The sequence below is a fragment of the Dermacentor variabilis genome, chromosome 10, assembly GCF_050947875.1.
Source record: "Dermacentor variabilis isolate Ectoservices chromosome 10, ASM5094787v1, whole genome shotgun sequence".
In the NCBI taxonomy this organism is placed as follows: domain Eukaryota; kingdom Metazoa; phylum Arthropoda; class Arachnida; order Ixodida; family Ixodidae; genus Dermacentor; species Dermacentor variabilis.
Genome location: NC_134577.1, coordinates 123,000,867 through 123,021,037, shown reverse-complemented (window position 1 = coordinate 123,021,037; position 20,171 = coordinate 123,000,867). Strand labels below are relative to the sequence as shown.

At 50.4% G+C, this 20,171-nt stretch overlaps 1 protein-coding gene across 1 annotated transcript in view; it reads left to right on the top strand.

Annotated features, from left to right (window-relative positions):
- Positions 1 to 957: 957 nt before the first annotated feature.
- The window catches only part of LOC142559401 (uncharacterized), a 291,201-nt gene continuing 271,987 nt past the window's right edge, over positions 958 to 20,171 (top strand). The window contains exon 1 of the mRNA XM_075671002.1: positions 958 to 1,132. The gene's annotated coding sequence lies outside the window, so the exon portion shown is untranslated. The remainder of the gene's footprint in view (positions 1,133 to 20,171) is intronic.

The following is a 20,171-nucleotide window of genomic DNA, read 5'->3' as shown; positions in this document are numbered from 1 at the left end:
AATCCGTTGATAACAATACGCGGCGCTGGCGCGTTTCGTTGTGCAGCCTTCTGCGCTTGAAACTTGGAAGCAGTGTGCAGCGCAGGGTGCGCTCATGTTGTCATACGCGCCTTTTTGTCTACATATTTTTTTGCCGGCAGCTTCGGTGCGTTTCACGCTATCTCCGTTCACTGACTGCCGTCGAGCAAACTCGGGTAAAACTCGGGTGAACGAGAAACTCGGCGCATCCTGCATAGCACCCCAGGACGAATTTTCCTTCAACTGCGAGCCTTTTACTTTCGAGGAACGTGCGTATGTTTCCTTTGAAGCAATTGCGACGTTTGGGTGGATGTGTCATTTTCCCTCCATTAATTACTTCCCTACACCTTGCGTGCTTCCGCAGAACTATTACGTCAAACTAAGTGTTCTTGCCTATAGCTTGAAATTTAGCATAGCGAATAGATTCCAAAGCTCCCTTTGAAACGTTTATGCCAATTGGTTGCAATGTCTTGAACTTATGTATAAGGTATGATGATCTGTATTTTTTTCTCGTTCAGTACGTCAATTTGACTCTAACATGCAGAGTTTAATTTCATCACAGTTGCGACCTCGTTGGTTATAGCCTGGTCACACATATGTAGATTTACGATCATTTTTCTTGGGCCAAACATTATACAATATTTACATTAATTGTGACTTGTACCGCGAAAGCAATTCAACAATCTCCTTACAGCTAGAGCTATTGAATTTAGAAGAATAAGATTCCAGTGGTTGTTTCTGAAAGGATGCCTGCAGTGTCATTGTTCACGAATTTTTAACGACGCTGTCACTTATTGCGAGGTGCACTAGTAGATCCATGGCTTCAACTCATTGTGCTGCTATACACCTAAGGCGACCATATATTCGTAAGAGAGGGGAGTTGTCCGTATTGTGCTGTCATGAGTGTATTGCCACACAACACCGATGCTCTGAGAAACAATGGCCCTGGCAGCACTCCGTAGCAATGCAATATATTTTCCGCATATCGCAATGCTGAATCGCAAAATATTGCCTACCGCAGAATAACTCTAACGCTCAGTTTAAGTGGTCCATTCAATTTCAGTCCAAGCAGAAAATACGTCTAAGCAGTCGGAGCAGAAGCATCTGAATTTACGTGAGCACTTTTTCATTTTTCTTTCTAAAAGTGATGTCGACAGCGCATTCTACATTATCCCTTGCATACCTGCAATACGAAGAATTCTACATATCGCAGTGCATAACTTTTAGTAGGAAAAGTTCGCGAAGTGCGACCTCAGAAGCACCACAATAAATCATGAGTTCGTAATTGTAAGCATAGTCAATCTCCATAATATAACTTATTTGTTAATATGTTCGGCGGCCTACTTTTGGACTGCAATTCAGCTTAACTGGTATTTTGGTCTCCGTCTCGCAGATTACATTCCAATATTCGTTGCTGAATTCCTGGCTGTTATTCTAGCCATCTGTAATTTGGGTCCACAGGTACCTAAGGTAATAGTGGTTACAGACGCGCTTTCGGCCTGCACAAATTTAACTTCCACTAATCGGTCACACCTGTTGAGTATATTTTTTACACTTGTCCCAGACAATTTGTCTAAAGTCTGCTTTGTCTGTGTCCCCGGACATACTGGAATCTTTTTAAATTAATCAGCTGACTCGCTCGCATTGTCATCGCTAAATGGCCCGGTCCTAAATGGTCTCCCTGGTTTCTATTTTATAACAGGAGCCAGATTCAAGCGCCTTTTATTGCTGACTTGTAATGAATCATCCATACTTTCTGCACATAATTTTCAACATCTAAAATTTCAGTGGAACACGAGCAAATGTTTTTCACGCAAATGCGAGGTGACGTTAGGAAGTATCCGCTGTCATGTTCCCCGCCCAAATTTTTGCCTTCATAGATCTGGTCTATCCATAACTAACATTTGTTCTTTTTGTAATGAACCAGAAACTATTGACCATTTCTAACTTTCTTGCCACCATTTCTCCTCCTTCCGCAAAATGTTCCACATTTTTCAAACTAGAAAATTATGCTTAGCATTTACAACATCAAACATTTTGTCTTTTGATGCCTGTCAACTAGGCACAAGCCATGGTTGGATGATTAGTGCTCTGCACAAGTTCATTGAAGCATCCGGAAGGTTACGCTGCTAGGGTACCGACCGTGGGACATTTCATTTTATTGTTATTACTTTTCCTTAGTTTCTCACTCAAATTTTTTGTTTAATGTATAGGTGCTCACAACATCAGCATTATCAGCTAATTGCCAAATGATTCGTTTTAAATATTCGCCTTTAACATTTTGGTTTAATGTTAGGCGTTCGTTTCGTTCCTAACAGTGTGGTCAATCACCCTCGTGGGTACCAAACTTGATTTGAGCGAACAGTGATGACAACAACAACAATGACTACTCCCAGAATAAAGATAAACCGTCTTCCTTTATCTGCCTTGCATATTTAAGTAAACAGTTCGCGCGTAACATTTGGTGGAGCTGTGCTCCCAGTACCGACAACAGAGCCGTCAGTATAAGACCTTCGTAAAAGCCGCCGCTTTGCCGCACTTTTGCCCACGGCAGCCATCATGCCTCGAGACGAACATGCTCCCAGTACTGCATCGGCAGGACCAGCCCCGATTCAGCACTACCGAGAGCCACGTTCAATCCCCGCAAATGCATGGGAAGATGTCGGCTCACACATTATGAGCGGGTAAGCCAGTACAGTCACTGCAACGCTGCCTACCAACTGAGGAACGTTGTTTTCTGTTTGACCGACACGGCGATGGTTTAGTACGACAACCATGCAGATGCACTAACTACCTGGGCTTGTTTCATTGATGAGATCAAGAAGTGCTTTAGCGATTCGGATGCTAAGAAGAAACGAGCGGCATCAACATTAGCTCAGAGCGCTCAGGTCCCCGGAGAGACGTCCACCACATTCATCGAGTAAAGAATACATTGTTACGAGTTAGTTCTGAAACTGTGCAAGACTGTAAACCCTCGAATGTCAGAAGATAAGGTTGGACGCCATTTAAAGCGAATCGCGGACGACATATATAGCTTCCTGATTGGAAAAGACAACTTGGAAACCGTATTACACGTGATACGGCAATGACGTACCTTCGAAACAATGAAGACTCGTCGAATTACACTGAAATTTAGTAGGATAGCTAACGTGACGACTGTGGCCAATGTAGAGACGAGTTCTCCAACAGACTTACCATCCACCACTCGTCTGATTGTCCGTGAGAAGCCCATTCGACACGAAGAACCGGCACGTTGTGTGTCGCCACATTGCAGCTCCTGCGCTTTCCGAGACGCCGTCTGTGCAACGCCTTCGACTCCTTGGTAGCACTCAGTAAACGCTGCGGATTTCGGCAACTATATAGACGACCCGCATTATGACCGGAACGGACCATCTAATATAAATTCTTTAAACCGAAGCTTCGATCAGCGCCCACGCTACGTTCGTTCTCGACGACTAGGCCCTGCCTATGAATTACAAGGTGAGCATATTCGTTACTCTCCAACGCAAGGCCGCGGTAGAACATTGTCATCAGCATTCCGAAGTTCGCCCTATGCCAGTACGCTACAGCTTTGGCACACCGGGTCACATAGCCAGGTATTGTAGCCAACGCCGACCATCGGGCTATGCGCAATCGATGCCGTCTACGTGGCACAGTGGTCGCAGCCTGCACACAGAGGGGCCAGTGAACTCCGCTCTAGGAGGCCACTTCCCAGAAGACAGGCCGCTTAATTTCACCCTGGGGAACTTTGGAGAAGGAAGAACCCGCAACCATTCACCTGCTTCCGATCGCACTCTGTCACCTCCACCAGCTTTCCGAGCGTACCGATCACCATCTCCCCGGCGGCGCATTACGTCATCGTCTCCACGGTGCTGCTTCACGTCACCCCGCCGGAAAACTAGCCAGCGTGGCCGATGGAGCTGAGGTCTCTGGAAAACCTTTCCTGCCGTGTGATATGCCTCCAACTATTTTTATGCTGAAGATAGCGTTCGCCTGCTTATTGATGGTGTCTCCAGTATTGCTTTAGTCGACACGAGTGCAACTAATTCAGGCATGAGTCTGCTGCTTAAAAGCCTTCTGGGGCGCCAGGTTATGTTTCTTTGGGACCAGAGCACTAGTTTTGGTTGAGTGCGCGGTGACTCGTTATAACCGGTTGGCGTTTGCAATGTAGATGTGTCCTTGAGCGGCTGAGTTTTTAGCACTGAGTTTACTGTTCTTCCTCGTTCCACTCACGACGTCATTTCAGGGATCGACTTTTTGCAATTGTGTAGTGCCCATGTTGACTGCCGAACCGGTAAACTCAGTGTGGGCGTGAGTGCTACACCACTGATCTTGGAAGACTCGCCCAACCACGAAAGTATCCCGAAAGCTCCTATATCAAGGAATAAATTCCTAGATTGGGCATCACTGGTAGTGCTTAAAGTTTAAGGGCGAAGCGGCCACTCCACCATTTTTAGTGAGGAGCTCGGCCCTCCAAGATCTTTGCCTCTCTGATTTTGCAGTTGATATGAACGCTCAATTGTTATAGCCAAGTTACTGTATATATGACAAAAACTGTTAAGTAATGGAAGCAGACAGGTCCCTTCCCACACCACTGAGAGTGCGTCCTCGTCGGCGTCGGCCTCAGCTTCTGGAGAAGTGGCAAAACCACTACACAACCAACTGTTGTGCTCGTAGCGTTACCCCCCTTTTTGAAAGATGATCTCAATGCTTAAAAGGCGAAACAGTGAAAAAACAAGAACAAAGCACATAGACGGCAACACTAAGGTAGTTTTCGAAGAGGAAAGTGTCACACAAGCGGGATGAGCGCGTGTGGAAGTGAGAATGGCCTCGTCAACGTGAGCGGGAAAGTTTCATCCTGGAAACATGGACAACATCCGTAGGCTGAGAACAAAAGAAAGCTGAGCTACTTGGTAAGGATTCATAAGGCAAAGGCATGTGCAGACACGGACACACAAGGAGAGACGTAGGCACACGCCTTACGCCTCCTTTGCATTATGAATCCGTAGGCTGCACTCGACGGGATCGCCGATTCGTGTCTTCAGGGAGAACTGCGCAGCTCACCTCGCTGAGGCGACGGGGTACTCTGTAGGGGCTGAAGTTGCGGCGCTGTAACTTCTTCTACGGCCGCGTTGGCGAATCGGGGTCCATACCCAAACTTGATCTCCGGGTTTGTACATCGTGATGTCGAGCGTTATACCTCTGGGAATCTATGGATTACTGATTCTGGATTCACTCGCATGCAAGCTTGCAAGCTGCGTCGGCGAGCCGGGTATATTCGTCCGCGTCAATGGTAATGTCGTATTCTTCGGGGTAGAAGCATGGCGTCCAGCATGGTGGTTCCCTCACGCCCATGGACCAAACGGAAAGGAGTGAACGCTGCAGTTTCTCGAACAGCAGTGTTCTATGGGAATGTAAAGGAAGGCGAAACATCGTCCCAGTTTTTGTGTTGTTCGCTGTCCACATACATGGAAAGCATGTCAACGATTGTCTTATTTAACCTCTCTGTAAGACCGTCGGTCTGAGGACGGCTTGCAGTAGCTCGGGGATCATCTGTACCACTAAGCATCATGTCGTCTTGCATAACCTGAGTTGTGAAAGCTGTACCACGATCTTTAATCACTACTGCTGGTGCACCATGCCAGAGGACTATGCTGTGGATATGTAGTGCGAAACGTCACTCGCAGTGGCTCGCTGGAATGCACCAGTTGCGGGGTATCGCATCAGGTAATCAGTTGCAACCGCGATCCAGCGGTTGCCAGCAAAAACTTAGGGAAGGCGCCAAGCAAGTCCATGCCGATTAGCTGAAATGGTTGTGTATGTGGTGTAACAGGCTACAGGAACCGGCTGGGCGCTGAGGTGGAGTTTTTCGGCGCTGGCAGTCGTGGCAAGTTTTCATGTAATGCTAGACTTGCTCAGCAAGCTTAGGTCAGTAGGAGATTTGTCGATTCAGGCCAAGCTACGCGCGAATGACAAATGGCCTGAAGAGGGCTCATCGCTCCAGGTGGACAGAATATCGGCACGCAGCCCAGATCGAACGACAACATGTCCAGTCACTGACGGGTAGAAATTCTTTTCATACAAGACGTTTTGCGGAGACAAAACGAAGATGGTGAACGCATGAATGCCCGTGTAGGTCCGTGCTTCTTGCGATCTGAACTTTCTTAGGTACTGCGCAGTTGGCTACAAAATTCTTGCCAGGTCACCAAAGTAGCTTCATAGTTTTCCAACCAGACGCGTGCCCAATCCTCCAGGGCGAAATAGACATACCCGAGCTTCCAGTGGTCATCCCATTCATTGAGGCTGGCAACTCGATTGTAGTGGTCCAGCCTGTCGTCAACATCCTTGAACACGTCACCGTGAAATGACCTCGGGGTTGACGGCGTGTTCAAAACCCACGGAGCAGGCGCAGTGGTGGTCTCTCCAGTCTGGCTACTCATTGAACTGGTTGTCGTAGTTGTATAATTTACTGAGAGAGGTTCCAGTTTTGGTGGTAGTTGTAGTTCTCACCGGCTGCGCCGTAGTTAAGCGTCGAAGGTGTCGCGATCTAAGTTCGGAGCTTCCTGTTGGTCACAGTCAATGTAACAGTTTACCTAGCACTCCACCAGTCACGTTACTATATATATGACAAAAACTACTAAGTTTAATATAATGGAAGCTGGCGAGTCTCGTACGACACCTTCTTTGCGAGTGCGTCTTCGTCGTCCTCGGCCTCAGCTTCTGCAGAAACAGTGAACCCACTACAAAGCCAACTGTTATGCTCGTGGCAATATATTTATATTGGGGGCGAGTGCCACCACTGGAAAAGCTAGCGCTGCCGTCGGTGTGACGTGGAATAATGGAGGATCATGTGGTGTGAGTGAGTGAAGAAACTTTATTGCAGGTCCGGGAGGACGCGAATTCGTTGCGCACCCGGCTAGTCCCACGTCGGGACCGGCAGGTCTAGCCCACCGGCCCGGTCGCGGGCACGCCGGACAGCCAGGATTTGCTTTTCTAGAGCGGGGCTACCCAGAAGCGAGTTCCACTCCTCCTTGATGAACTTGGGGTATGTCGATCCGCACTCCCAGAGCATGTGCGCTAGAGTGGAGGTCTGCCCGCAGGAGGGGCAGGCATCGTCGCGATACACGTCCGGGTAAGCCTCGTGGAGAACGGACAGACACGGATACGTGCTGGTCAGCAGAAGACTAAGCGAAACGGCTTGCGCCCTATTCCACTTGGGGTGAGGGGGTGGAAAGACTCTTCTAGACACGTAGAAGAACTTATTAATCTCGTTGTGAGTAGCGGGAGCGTCCCTGTGGTCGTAGGGAGGACGGGAGTCGGTGCTTCTTGCATAGCACGCGCGGTCGGTAAGGTCACGCGCAGCCTCGTGAGCAGGCTCATTGAGGTTTGAGGAACTACCCTCGACCGACCCTACGTGAGCGGGAAACCAGTGGATTGAATGATGCGGGAGAGCATATCGACTCGAGCTGCTATGAAGACGAGCAGCTTGCTTGGCGATGCAACCCTTCGGAAAAGCCCGAACTGCCGTTTTGGAATCGCTATATATCTCGGACCAACGACCGCCTAGCAGGGCGAGGGCGACGGCGGCTTGCTCGGTGACTCCGTGGTCTGAAGTGCGAATGGAGGCGCAATTGAAAATCTTGCCGCTGGAGCCGTCATAACGATGGCGAAGGTCTTCCCATCGCTGTACTCCGCGGCGACGAAGCTTGCTGTAATGTCTCGTTGCTTGATCTGTTTGAGGACGGCTGCTGCTCTGGCCTTGCGTCTACCCTCGTTATGGACGGGATGGACGTTTCGGCGAACAGGGGCCACTTCTAACTTGTCTCGAATGCAGCTAGGGATCGGGGTACTGACCATCGGCAATGCCGCAGGTTGGTCACCCAGCTCTTCGAGGATGTGTTTACATGCCTCTGTGGTGCTCAGGCGAGTGAGTTGCGCGTGTTTCTTGGTCTTCGGCAATCTCTTCGACAGTGTTATGCACCCCTAGCTTGAGGAGAGCCTCGGTATGGGTCCTGATGGATAGCCCGAGAGCCCTGTTGACCACTTTGCGGATGAGAGCATTCAGCTTGTCTCGCTCCGCTCTGAGCAAGTTGGGCATAGAAATTATGTAAGTAAAGTGACATAGTACGAAGGCATTGATAAACCTGAGGAGTTTGTTTTCCTTCATTCCTCGGTGCCGGTTTGCTATTCTGCGAACGAGGCGGAAAGCGTTGTCCGTCTTTGCGAAGATCTTGCGGAGAGCCGTTCCGTTCCCGCCGTTTAATTCGACAAACATGCATAGGACGCGAATAACGTCGACCTGGATATCACCCCCCCCCCCCCCGTCACAAGTGCGAAGACTGATGCTGCTTTCGGAGAATGGCTTCCAATATTTGGGTCTGCCTCCCTTCTCTTTTCTGTAAAGCAGAAGCTCTGACTTGGCAGGGGAGCATCGAAGTCCGGTGGGACGGAGATGCTCCTCGATTACGTCGATCGCCTCCTGCATGGATTTTTCGACTCTCCCTTGCAGCCACCGGAACACCATAAGGTGATGTCGTCGGCGTATATGGCGTGCTTGACGCCCTCTACGCGTGGCAACCTCTCGGAAAGACCAATCATACAAATGTTAAACAGTGTGGGTGAGGTGACGGCGCCCTGAGGAGTGCCCCGCCCTCCGAGGGGCACATCGTTGGAGCGGAAGTCCCCAATGCGAAGCTTGGCGTTCCTGTCCGTTAGGAAAGAGCTGACGTAGCTATGGAATCTGGAACCGAGACCCAGGTCTGAAATGGTCTTTACGATGGAGCTGTGGAGCACGTTGTCGAAAGCTTTCTCGAGGTTCAGACCGAGAAATGCGTTGACGTCTCTGGAACGGCTATCCACAATCTGATGCTTTATTAGCTTCATGGCATCCTGCGTCGAAAGTCCGGCGCGGAAGCCGATCATGTACGCGTAAACCTCGTTGTCTTCGAGGTACCCGTTGACCCTATTGAGGACGACGCGCTCCATGACCCTGCCGACGCAGGAGGTTAGAGAAATCGGCCTGAAGTTCTCGATGTTCGGGGCCTTGCCGGGTCTGGGAATGAGCACCGTGCAGGCCATCTTCCATTCTGTAGGAACAATGCCGCTATTCCAGGACTCGCTGATTTTGTCGGTCAGAAAGGCGATCGACGTGTCCTCGAGGTTTCTCAACATTATGTTGCTGACTCCATCTGGACCCGGCACAGACGCGGTTGACCGCGAAGATAGCCTGTCTGACCTCGGCAACGGAGAAGTCTTCGTCGAGCTTGGGACGTGGAGGGCCTCGGTAATCCGGTAGTTGGGTCACTGGATGTCCGTCCGCGACGGACGGGCAAGTACTTCTGTACGAGTTTTGAGACGAGCTCATCGACCATGTGAGGCCTGGTGGCTTCGTGAAGGGCCCGGGCCAACGTATGCCTCTGATTTGACATCGAGCCACTTTCGTCGAGAAGGTCCAACACCATACCCCAGGATTTGCCGTTGCGCATTTGTCCGTCGATGGATTCGCAGAGCTCGTCCCACTGCTGCTGGCACAGCACCTTGCCGTGGTCATCGATGACCTTGTTGAGCTCCGAGATCTTTTTTCGCAGTCTGCGATTGGGCCTTTCACCCTTCCATCGGTGGAGCAGGGCGTTTTTGGCCCCGATCAGGTGGGCAAGTCTACTGTCCATCCGCTCGACGTCGAGATCGGTTTCCACTTTCTTGGTAGCCGCGGAAGCGTCGTTCCGGACGCCTCCGCACCATTCTTCGAGAGTGGCGGGTGCCCTGGCTCTGCCGGGTTCATCGCGAATCTTGCGAAAGCGGTCCCAATCAATGAACGTGCATTCCTTGATCACACTCCGAGACACCTTGAAGTAGGTCTCGATAATGTAGTGGTCGCTGCCGAACTCCATGGCGGTGTTCTCCAGGCCCACGTCCTCAACGTTCCTGAAGAACGCGAGGTCGGGTGTCGAGTCCCGGGTGACGCAGTTGCCGATGCGCGTAGGAAAATTGTTGTCAGTGACCAGAGTGAGGTCCATCCAAGCGTCGAGGGCCGGCCAAGTCGGTCGCTTTCTTGAGGATGGTCTTCAACTGCTGGCGCGAGTTCCTGGGGTTGCTGTAGATATTGAAAACGAACACGCCGTTTCTGCCCTGATTCTGCTGTGGTACGTCGAGCAGGATCTCAACCATGACATATTCCATTTTACCATTCGCTAGCTTGAGATCGTGGGTGAGATGAGTCAGCCATTTATCGATCAAGGTGCAAATCCCTCGCCCCCCGGGCAGGCACGACACGGCCATGTAGCCCTGGAGCGAGGCGGCGGAGACTCATGTTTCCTGGAGAGCAATGACGATGTTTGACAGCGAAAGACTTGAAGAACTGCTGCAGAGGGGCTTTCTTGTTAGAATACCCCCTGCAGTTCCATTGACAAATGCGAAAACTGTCTTTGGACCTATCCATTATGGCGGACGGCATGGACTACCACCTAACGGGGCAGTAAGGGTGCGCAAAGACTGGGACCTCCTGTCACCGCCCTGGTGGGATACTGAAGTCTGGCTTCCTTTAGTATGGCGGGAACGGTGTGCGGTTGTACGACGGAGGTGGATGAAGATATTCGCGCCTCAATGTTCAGCGCCTCGCTGATAGCGTCGATGCGATCAGCGAGAGCTCCGAGGCCCCTGTTGGGGTCTCCGAGTGCAACCTGAATTTGACGAACGTTATCGGTGAGACAACTGACGCTAGCAGTGCCCTGTTTGAAGCCATCTGCCAGCCCAATGAGAGTTTTCTTAATCTCGCTGACTTCTGCAGACAACGCTCCCGATTCACCTGTTTGTTTTACTACGGCTCTGCGTTTGGAGGACGTCGCAGTACCGTCTACTGGAGCAGGGATTGGAGTCTCTGTGGCCCTGCCTGGCGCACCGTAATCCGACGCACTCGAAACGAGTTTCCTGATCTCTGCCATTTCGTTAACTAGCCTCTTGATCGTGCTCTTGGGGTCGTCGTTCTCTTTGCGTAAGCGAATGACTTCCGCGTCACTAGCTTGCTGTGGGTGCGGGTCGTTACGAGGTGCCTGATCAGCTTCTATATTGTCACCGGGCTTGGGACGTGCCAGATCGGCCCAAAGAAGGGTCGGCTGCTTCCCCAAACGTGTGGTGGCGGGCTGAGGTCCAGATGCTGGCTGGGTTCTGCAACCCGGGCGGCCCCTGGAACGGGATCTGAATCTGAATCGGACACGGGATCTTGACATCGACCTGGTCCTGGAGACGGAGCGGCTCCTGGTGTGACCCCTGGAGCGGCCACGAGACCTGGATCTCCCCCTGGACCGGGAGCGGCGTTCAGGCGATGCTTGCCGTGCTTTATTCGCGCCCTCCCTGGGCGGGAAATGTTCGGCGTTGAGGGCGCGGGAGCGTTCTCCCCGTCTGCGCCTGACGGGATATGGCGTCTGAAATCGTCGCTTGCACTCCTTGGCGCCGGTAAGGTGGTCGCCACCGCACAGGTTGCATTTGGGATCGCACCTATGCTGGACGCCGGGGTTTGCTTCTCAGCCTCCTCTGCCGATAGCGTCGTCGGGCGAAGGGCAAACGTCGGAGCGGTGCCCGAGTCTGCCGCAGCTGTAACACACGTACATTTGCTTGCGAAATAAAGTGCACTTGACGATAGTGCCGCCGTAGGCGACAAAATTTGGCACCCGGTACCCCTCGAACAGGACCAACACGGTGCCGGTGTTCTTGATTCTTTTGGCGCCCAGCGCCGTGGGATTTCTGGGGTTGACGAGTTTTTTGTCGATCGCCGCGGGCCCATGAGTAAGGGAGACGCCTCGATGACGCCCTTGCACGTGTAGTGGGGGGCGGCCTCATAAGCGCTCATCTCGAAACGTTGACCGGCGACGGAGATGCCCTCGATGCCGACGTAGCGTGCAGCGTTGTCACTGTTTGGTGCGGAAAGTTCGGACACATCGTGTCGGTGTCTCGCGACGCCGGATCGAGCCCGGCAGCCTGCCATATGGCGTCGGCGACAGCGGTAGGTCCACACTTGCTGATACACAGGCCTCCCCTGGGCCACACGACGATCTTTGCTTCTTCCTTGGGCGTCGGAGGTATCCTGTCCCCTCGAATGATCTTGCTTTTAGTGCCCGCGCGATCGGCGCGATGCCGAGCATTGGAACCGGCATGATACTGAACGTCGGCCGCACTGGCATTGGCCGCGTTTCTCTTGCTAATTGAAGAACGTCTGGCGGCAACGAGCTGCCACCCGGAGTCTTTAGTGAAGTCCTCGGGGGGATAAAAACTCCCCTTCCTTCTCACACTCCATCACAAAGTCCGTGAAAAAAGCCTCCGACGAGAAGACGTGGGCGAGCGATGTCTCGCCTCGCGAACCCTAACACGGTTAGGCTCACCACACAGTCACGGCGTAGTCGAAAGAAAAACGGCAAGAAATGTCACAAAAGTCGACCCACCCACAAAAGTCGGGTATCGGCGTGTTCCTCTTGACTTCACGGATCTGAAAATGTAGGAAGTTCAGGGGTACACGCTCGAAAAACATCCTAAAATGTTGGCAAAAAGCTAGAGCCGAGCGAACCACGTCAGATGTGGCTCAAACCCACTGCCTACCATCACGTGGACACAGCCGCTGCATCGGCTGCTTCGGAAGCACCGAAGCGAGCTGAAAACAAAAGTCCCACCTTCGATGCGGTTCTAATTAAGCGCGAGCTTTTTCCGCTTAGGGAATCTGCTTGACAACACTTGAAAGCACTATAATAGGTACTGGCTGGCTTTGCAGGCGCCCAGAATTGTAGGCTACTACTCAGTGCCGCAGTGCTGGACCTACGCAGCTGAGTCCAGTGTCAGCCTTCACACGTACCCCCAGGACAAGAAGCTGCGCGAGCCTTGGCTTGCGAAACTTCAAATTGGCAAGCAGCCATCGGCTATAACTCAGGTGTGCAACAAGCACTTGCGCGAGGAAGATTTCTGCTGCGTGGTCGCAACTGAAATGCCCAATGAGTCGCAGAAAGCCGGCACTCAGACGATCGTCCATGCACGCTGCCCGGTTAATTTCATGAAGATTTGGTCTCTGTGTAGCGAAGAGAGACGCTAGTGGGTTCAGTGCTACTGGCTCTAAACGCTAGTGGGTCGAACGCTCCTCCTCAGCAACGGCTCTCGTGCTTGGAAGCTGTGACTGCCCTGCCCGTCGACGTTGCGCTGCTCCGAGCTATGCCAAATAAACACCTTTAGAATTGATGGAGGTGCTGGGTAACGATGCCCAGTACCTCTCGCTGTTGATGCTAGATACTAAAAAGTTCACTGGAATGGAATGGAAACGCTAAGAAGCCCATTAAGAAGTCATGGCATGTGGTTATATTTGTGTTAGCACAAAGCAATGAATGTACAGGATTAAGAAAAAGAAGCAGTGGGAAATTGCTCGCTGAGAGAACGGATAATCATACAATGCGACGCAACTTGAAAAATAATAATGTTGAAATGTCAGAAGATTAATAAGTAAAGGGGAAAAAGACTGAATCGTCGCAACGGCTCATCACTACTCTCCGTAAGCGTTGGAGTCTCTAGTCATAACAAAACTATTTTTAAACAGCTTTGATAGCACCCAAGCAACAATGCCTGCTTGTGGACTGTCAAATGCTCACAAGCTCATGACACGGTGCAGAACGCGCCCGCAGTGAAAGTGAAACATTGTGCGCAGTCATGCATGCAAACGCGCACTCGGTAAATGCGAAGCTGTGCGATGGCTGCATTGATGCTTCATTCTGTTATGCTCCATTTGGTTATACAGACAGTCCACTATAAGAACACATTTCAAATAGTTTTCTCCCAGCAATTGCCTACGTTTCACGCAAGAAGTCAGTTCGGGGGGCTCCGTCGTGGCGACCGCGTGCAGTGGGTGTTCACTGTGCGCATTGGGTAAAAAGATCGCGCCTGTAAACCATTCTGTACTTTCTGTTTGCCCAAGATTATTATTTCAACAGTAAAAGACAACCCTTGTTTCGAGAGTGCTTAACGGGACACTAAATGCTAACATTAATTCAAGCTAAAGTGATAGATTAGTGCTCGAGAATCTCTAAGGCGTCAATATTATCGCGAACTGAGCCTTAATAATCGAGAAATTGAGGTAAATGCAGGTCCTCATTAGAGACCCCCCGGGGAAGTACAAGTACTTGTCCAATGAAGAAAGCACTGCTTCGTTAAATTCGGCCACTAGAATGATTACAATGAAGGGGCCAAATAAAACAACGGACGAATGAAGGCGACACGGTACAATCGCGTAGGTGCACTAACAACTGAGCGTTTTATTTCCTTATGCAGGAAATAAAACCAGCCCCGCCAGACTGGTTTTGTCGGGGTCGGCGTCACGAAATGCTGTCACACTGTGACAACTAGCTGTCGTCAGTGGGGTGGCGATGTTGTCGGCTTAATATGGGAAAATGCCTCGCAACAACACCGTCTGCTGTCGGCCGATCACCGGCGTCGTTGTGTTGTCCTTCTGTCCTAGTCGCTGCCAAGAATTAAAAAAAAACAAAAAAAAGAGAGAACAGTGCCGTCATCTGCATCGCACAAAGAAAACACGATACACAACAGCTTCTAAGCGCCGCTCTCAAGATACGCCAGTTCCTTTGTCAATAGAGAAACTGAGAGAGCTCATTGTCGCCAGAACTCAACCACTGCTTTCACAAAACATCCTTAGCAAGTATTATAAGACGGAATAAAATGCTAGTTGTCCAGTTCCATTTTATTTTCAGAAAAAAGAACTCATTCAAATTACCCGTGACAACGACGCGGGCTATCGAACGGTTTCCTTCGCTCTCGACACCGCGCCGCCCGCGCTTTCGCGTTTCAGTAGTCATCGCGTAGTGCTGCGCTGGTTTTGCTGGCTCGCGGAACTCGCACAAACTGCCAGTAGCAGAGAATTCAGCTTCCATGTGATGTTGCGGGATACCCGAACGGTATGCGCCAGTTGATCAAAAGGCGGCTGCAGCAGCGAATCCGCCGTTCTTTCGTTGCTCGGTACCGCCGTCTGTCGGGCGGCGTTTTACTCAGCGACGGCAGCAAAGGAGGGTGATTGTGCATGCAACGTCACCACTCCTCCAGTTCGGTGGTGGGAGATTTGAATTTCGAAAAAGGTATTGGGGCCCTTCAGATGCAATTTTCTCGTAAACTAAGTCTTTTCTTGGCACGAAACAAGCCTTGCGAAGTTTCCGGAGTGGTATTCAAACAGTCCACGTCGACTTAGTATTTTCCTTTAGTGTCGCTTTAAGTAAAGGTCCAGAAACCCTCCTGCGTGGTGTTTTTATTGAGCGCCGACAGCCTAACCTATGCAGAGCGCGCCACGTTATCCCTCATACTACGCAAGCGAGGCCCTTCCGATAGATGGCGGCTCTGTATGTCCTCGCCCCCAATATGAGCGTGTGAGTGCGCGAGCTGGTCGCTCCCCTATGAGCCTCCCTCCCCTCACTGCAGGGAGACTAAGCCCTGCCAGACTGGTTTTGTCGGGGTCGGCGTCACGAAATGGTGTCCCACTGTGACAACTAGCTGTCGTCAGTGGGGTCGGCGATGTTGTCGGCTTAATATGGGAAAATGCCTCGCAGCAACACCGTTTGCTGTCGGCCGATCACCGGCGTCGTTGTGTTGTCCTTCTGTCCTCGTCGTCAGTGTAGCGGCAGCCTATTGTAAAAAAGCCTTTAGGGGGAGGAGGGAGGTGGTCTTGCCACGCGTACCATTGACAGTCGCTCACATACGGTTTGATAGCACCGTGCAATGATACTCCGCCTTTACTGCAATAATTTCGTTGCTGCTTTGTCTCTCTTTTCAGTTTACAGGAAAAGAAAAATCAAGGGAAACAAAAGCTTAAGTATCGCAGCATAGGGCAAGTATTCACTGCGCAGTCCGGCGAAACCATATGTGCTATCAGAGCGAACAGCGCTCCGTGAGTTACAATTTACGTCGTCAGCATTACTGCGTCGTCGTCAGGGTTTTCCGCGATAGCAGTTATATGAACACACCAGGCGCATTTGTGCCGTCACCGTCGTCATCGCCATCATGTTCAGTATAAATTCCAACGGCGATAACACCGTAGCCGTGCGTCGGATGCTGCGTGCGCAAGCGAAAGCGTGTGAATCGTCGGCTCAATCATACGAGCGCAAGGAAGGAAAGCGGAGAGAAATTGTGCCATCTTCGGTAGCGCGCAAGGCAACGTTCGATTCCGGTGGCTTCTGCAAATGGCGCGGCGGTGCGGGCGCCATCTTGAAAGCGATCTGCGGTGACTACAGTCTAGGTGCGCCGCGGACTCATAGCTTTGTAGTCGCTATGTTCTGGCCGCTTTGTTCGCACTGAAGCCAGAGGCAATACGAAGGTCAATTCGCTTTCTTCTGCTGCCGCGTTACCTTCCTCCAGCGTTTTGACGGCGAATTTTCGCAGCCATCGAGTGAGGTGGGTTCATGTTTGCGTGTTCCGCGTCTGCATGCTTGTTAATTTAGTTAGCAAGCGAATGTAAGCGGCTCTCCTCCTCGCGCCCTGCGAGGTCTCTCTTTGTTCGCCTCCTCCCCCCGCCTCCTCCTGCTTCATCGTGGCTTCTCTTCTTCCGGAGAGAGCACCTATCTAATTCGGCCCATTTTATCGGTGGATGGGACACTGATTCCTCCGCCGCACGCCGCGTCTCTCAACTAGGAGTGCGCGTTCACGTCAGAGAATAGGTCGTCGCTAGGCGCAGCCAATTCGTCACTGCGCGCCTCCTCCTCTAAACACCTGCGCCGCGACTCTGTTGCCTCTCTGCGTCTCACCCTTTAGTGTCGCCTAGCCTTACGTACTCTCCACTTTCCTTTGCATAGCAGCGCTGAGTTTTCAACGGTTACCGGCAATGGCTGGAACTCGAGCTTAAACAGCTCCTCTGTTAAAGAGAGGACGTCGAAACCATCATCATAATCAGCAGCAGCCTGGTTATGCCCACTGCAGAGCAAAGGCTTCTCCCATACTTCTCCAAATACCCCGGTCATGCACTAATTGTGGCCATGTTGTCGCTGCAAACTTCCTAATCTCATTCTTCCTGCAAACTTCCTAACCTAACATTCTGCCACCCCCTGCCACGCTTCCCTTCCCTTGGAATCTAGTTCGTAGCCTTTAATGAGCATCGGTTATCTTCCTTCCTCATTACATGTCCTGCCCATGCCCATTTCTTTTCCTTGATTTCAACTAAGATGCCATTAACTCGCGTTTGTTCCCTCACCCAATCTGCTCTTTTCTTATCCCTTAACGTTACACCCATCATTCTTCTTTCCATAGCTCGTTGCGTCGTCCTCAATTTAAGTAGAACCCTTTTTCTAAGCCTCCACATTTCTGCCCCGTACGTGAGTACTGGTAAGACACAGCTGTTATACACTTTTCTCTTGAGGGTTCATGGCAACCTGCTGTGCATGATCTGAGAATGCCTGGCAAACATACCCTAGCCGATTCTTATTCTTCTGATTATTTCATTCTCATGATCCGGATCCGCGGTCACTACCTGTCCTAAGTAGACGTATTCCCTTACCACTCCCAGTGCCTCGCTACCTATCGTAAACTGCTGCTCTCTTCCAAGACAAGTAAACATTACTTTAGTATTCTGCAGATTAGTTTTTAGGCCCACCCTTCTGCTTTGCCTCTCCAGGTCAGTGAGGATGCATTGCAACTGATCACCTCAGTTACTAATCAAGGCAATATCATCAGCGACATGAACTATCTCATCCATATTAGTAATGATATTGCCGGCTTTGTCTCTTAACGCATACATCTCATTCTTGCCAATTCCTAGTTTCTTCACTGATTTTAGGCTTCCTCCGTTCCTGAGAGCATGTTCAATTCTGTCCATAATATACTTCCTTATGTCAGCTGTCTTACACTTGTTGATTAACTTGGAAAGTTCTGCCAGTTCTATTCTAGCTGTAGGGTTAGAGTCTTTCATACATTGGCGTTTCTTGATCAGATCTTTCGTCTCCTGCGATAGCTTACTGGTATCCTGTCTAACGGTGTTACCACCTACTTCTATTGCACAATTCTTAATGATGCCCATAAGGTTATCGTTCATTGCTTCAACACTAAGGTCATCTTCCTGAGTTAAAGCCCAATACCTGTTCTGTAGCTAGAACTAGAATTCCTCTGTTTTCCGTCTTACCGCTAGCTCATTGATCGACTTCTTATGTACCAGTTTCTTCCGTTCCCTCCTCAGGTCTAGGCTAATTCGAGTTCTTACCATCCTATCATCACTGCAGCGCACCTTGCTGAGCGCGTCCACATCTTGTATGATGCCAGGGTTAGCGCAGAGTATGAAGTCTATTTCAGTTCTATTCTCGCCGTTCGGGCTCCTCCTCGTCCACTTTCGGCTAACCCGCTTGCGGAAGAAGGTATTGCGGTAGAAGGTATTCCGTTTATATGGAATTTCTTAAGCCGCATAAATCAATGCCAGCTAGGAACCACGCTTGCTGCTCGTTTTTTTTTAAATTTAATGTGGGAATTCTTCTGTAAAAAACAGCTATAGCATTTAAAAAACTGAAAGTTCGGCTAGTTAGTCGCGATTCAGTTTCAATGAACTTTTTCGATGCAAGTAAAGACCAGGACGGAAACAAACTGACATGGACCACGCTTACTCGTTACTGAATCTTTATAGGGAAATGGCCATGCAGCAGGAAAAAAAATCACAGGGTAGTAATAACAAGACCGAAGTAAAGGGCAATCCTTTTGGATCGTGTCGTCCTTCTCTTTTCGTCCGTGTTCAGTTGCGCGCTGGCACGATGTTTCATAATGAAGATTACAACCAACTAGCCCAGCTGTCCATACTTAGTAATCTTTTTGGTGCCTTGTGCGTGTGTGGGGGGGGGTGGTGAAAAATTTTGCTTGCTGGAGAAATTTAAGGTCTGCTAATACACAACGCCCGGTTTATGCTTACGTTATGTGCTGATTGCTTCATGTCGCCTATAATTATTGTGTGGGAAAACACTGCTTCTCACGGACTCTATGTAACGTTTCGGAAACGGCCCTGCTTGTTTTACGAAGTATTCCTGTCCAGTGTAGCTAGGGTTTTTTTCTGCCATATGTCTGAGTGTTTCCGCCAGGCAGCTATAGTTATGGGATCCCTAGATAGAGCCCGAAGTGCTGGAGAAACTGTGCGCCATCACTTATAGCTTAGCACATTCGCCCTCAGTTTCTGTCTGAACGTTTTGGCGAAGTAGCCATAGTTATGAAATGACTAGATGATGCCTGAAGTCGCTGGGAAACCGCATGTAATTTCTAATTAGTTGACACATTCAGCCTCAGTTTTCCATCATCGCCACTACAATTTACATAACAATCTTAAATACTTTACAATAATAAAGTATTTAATCTTCAACTACTTCACTTTTCCCGTTGCACATACCACCTGCTTTCACACACGTTACAACTGCGGTCGATGTGTCACTCTAAAAAATTAACACAACTCGTGAAAATAATTCTTAGAACGACAGAAAGCTGAGCTAGTTGGTAAGGATTCATTATGCAAAAAAGATGTGAGGCGTGCAGACAGGACACAATAGTAGAGAAGTGGACGACACGAACGCCGAGGCAAAAAAAACGAACAGATATTTGTCCAGTGAAGCACAATAAGAACACTTATACTGACTGTCGTATGGGTGTGGTTTATCAAATTCCCCTTAGCTGTGGCCAGTTATACGTAGGGCAAACGGGACGGTGTATCGATCAGAGGCTAATGGAACATAAACGGTCGTTAACCGGTGGATCGCCTTTGTTGTAATCGCACCGCTGGCACGAGTTGTTGGGAACTCGGCGCTGACGCCCGTTGTTGCACCTGGGTCGCAAGCCCCAAGGGTAGCGTTGGCCTGGCGGCCTGGGGTACAACTGGAAGCATCCGAAGGTCCCGGCAAAGCATGAGTCGACTGGTAACAACAAAACAACTTGTTTATTCTAACATCGCAAAGAGTTGGCGGTCAGGTCGACCGAAGTAGAGAGACGGGAGAGCACGTTACTCAACAGAAGAAATCGGAGCCTCTCTTTGGCGTCCGGGGGCAGCTGCTTTTATACTCTCGCAGTTGAGGGCAAGAAGGAACCCCTCTATAGACGAGCACGTGACTGTGCCGCTCGGGCACAATGGGATGAGAAGGAGGCGCAGCCGTCGTGCCGGCGCCGTTCGGGCACAATGG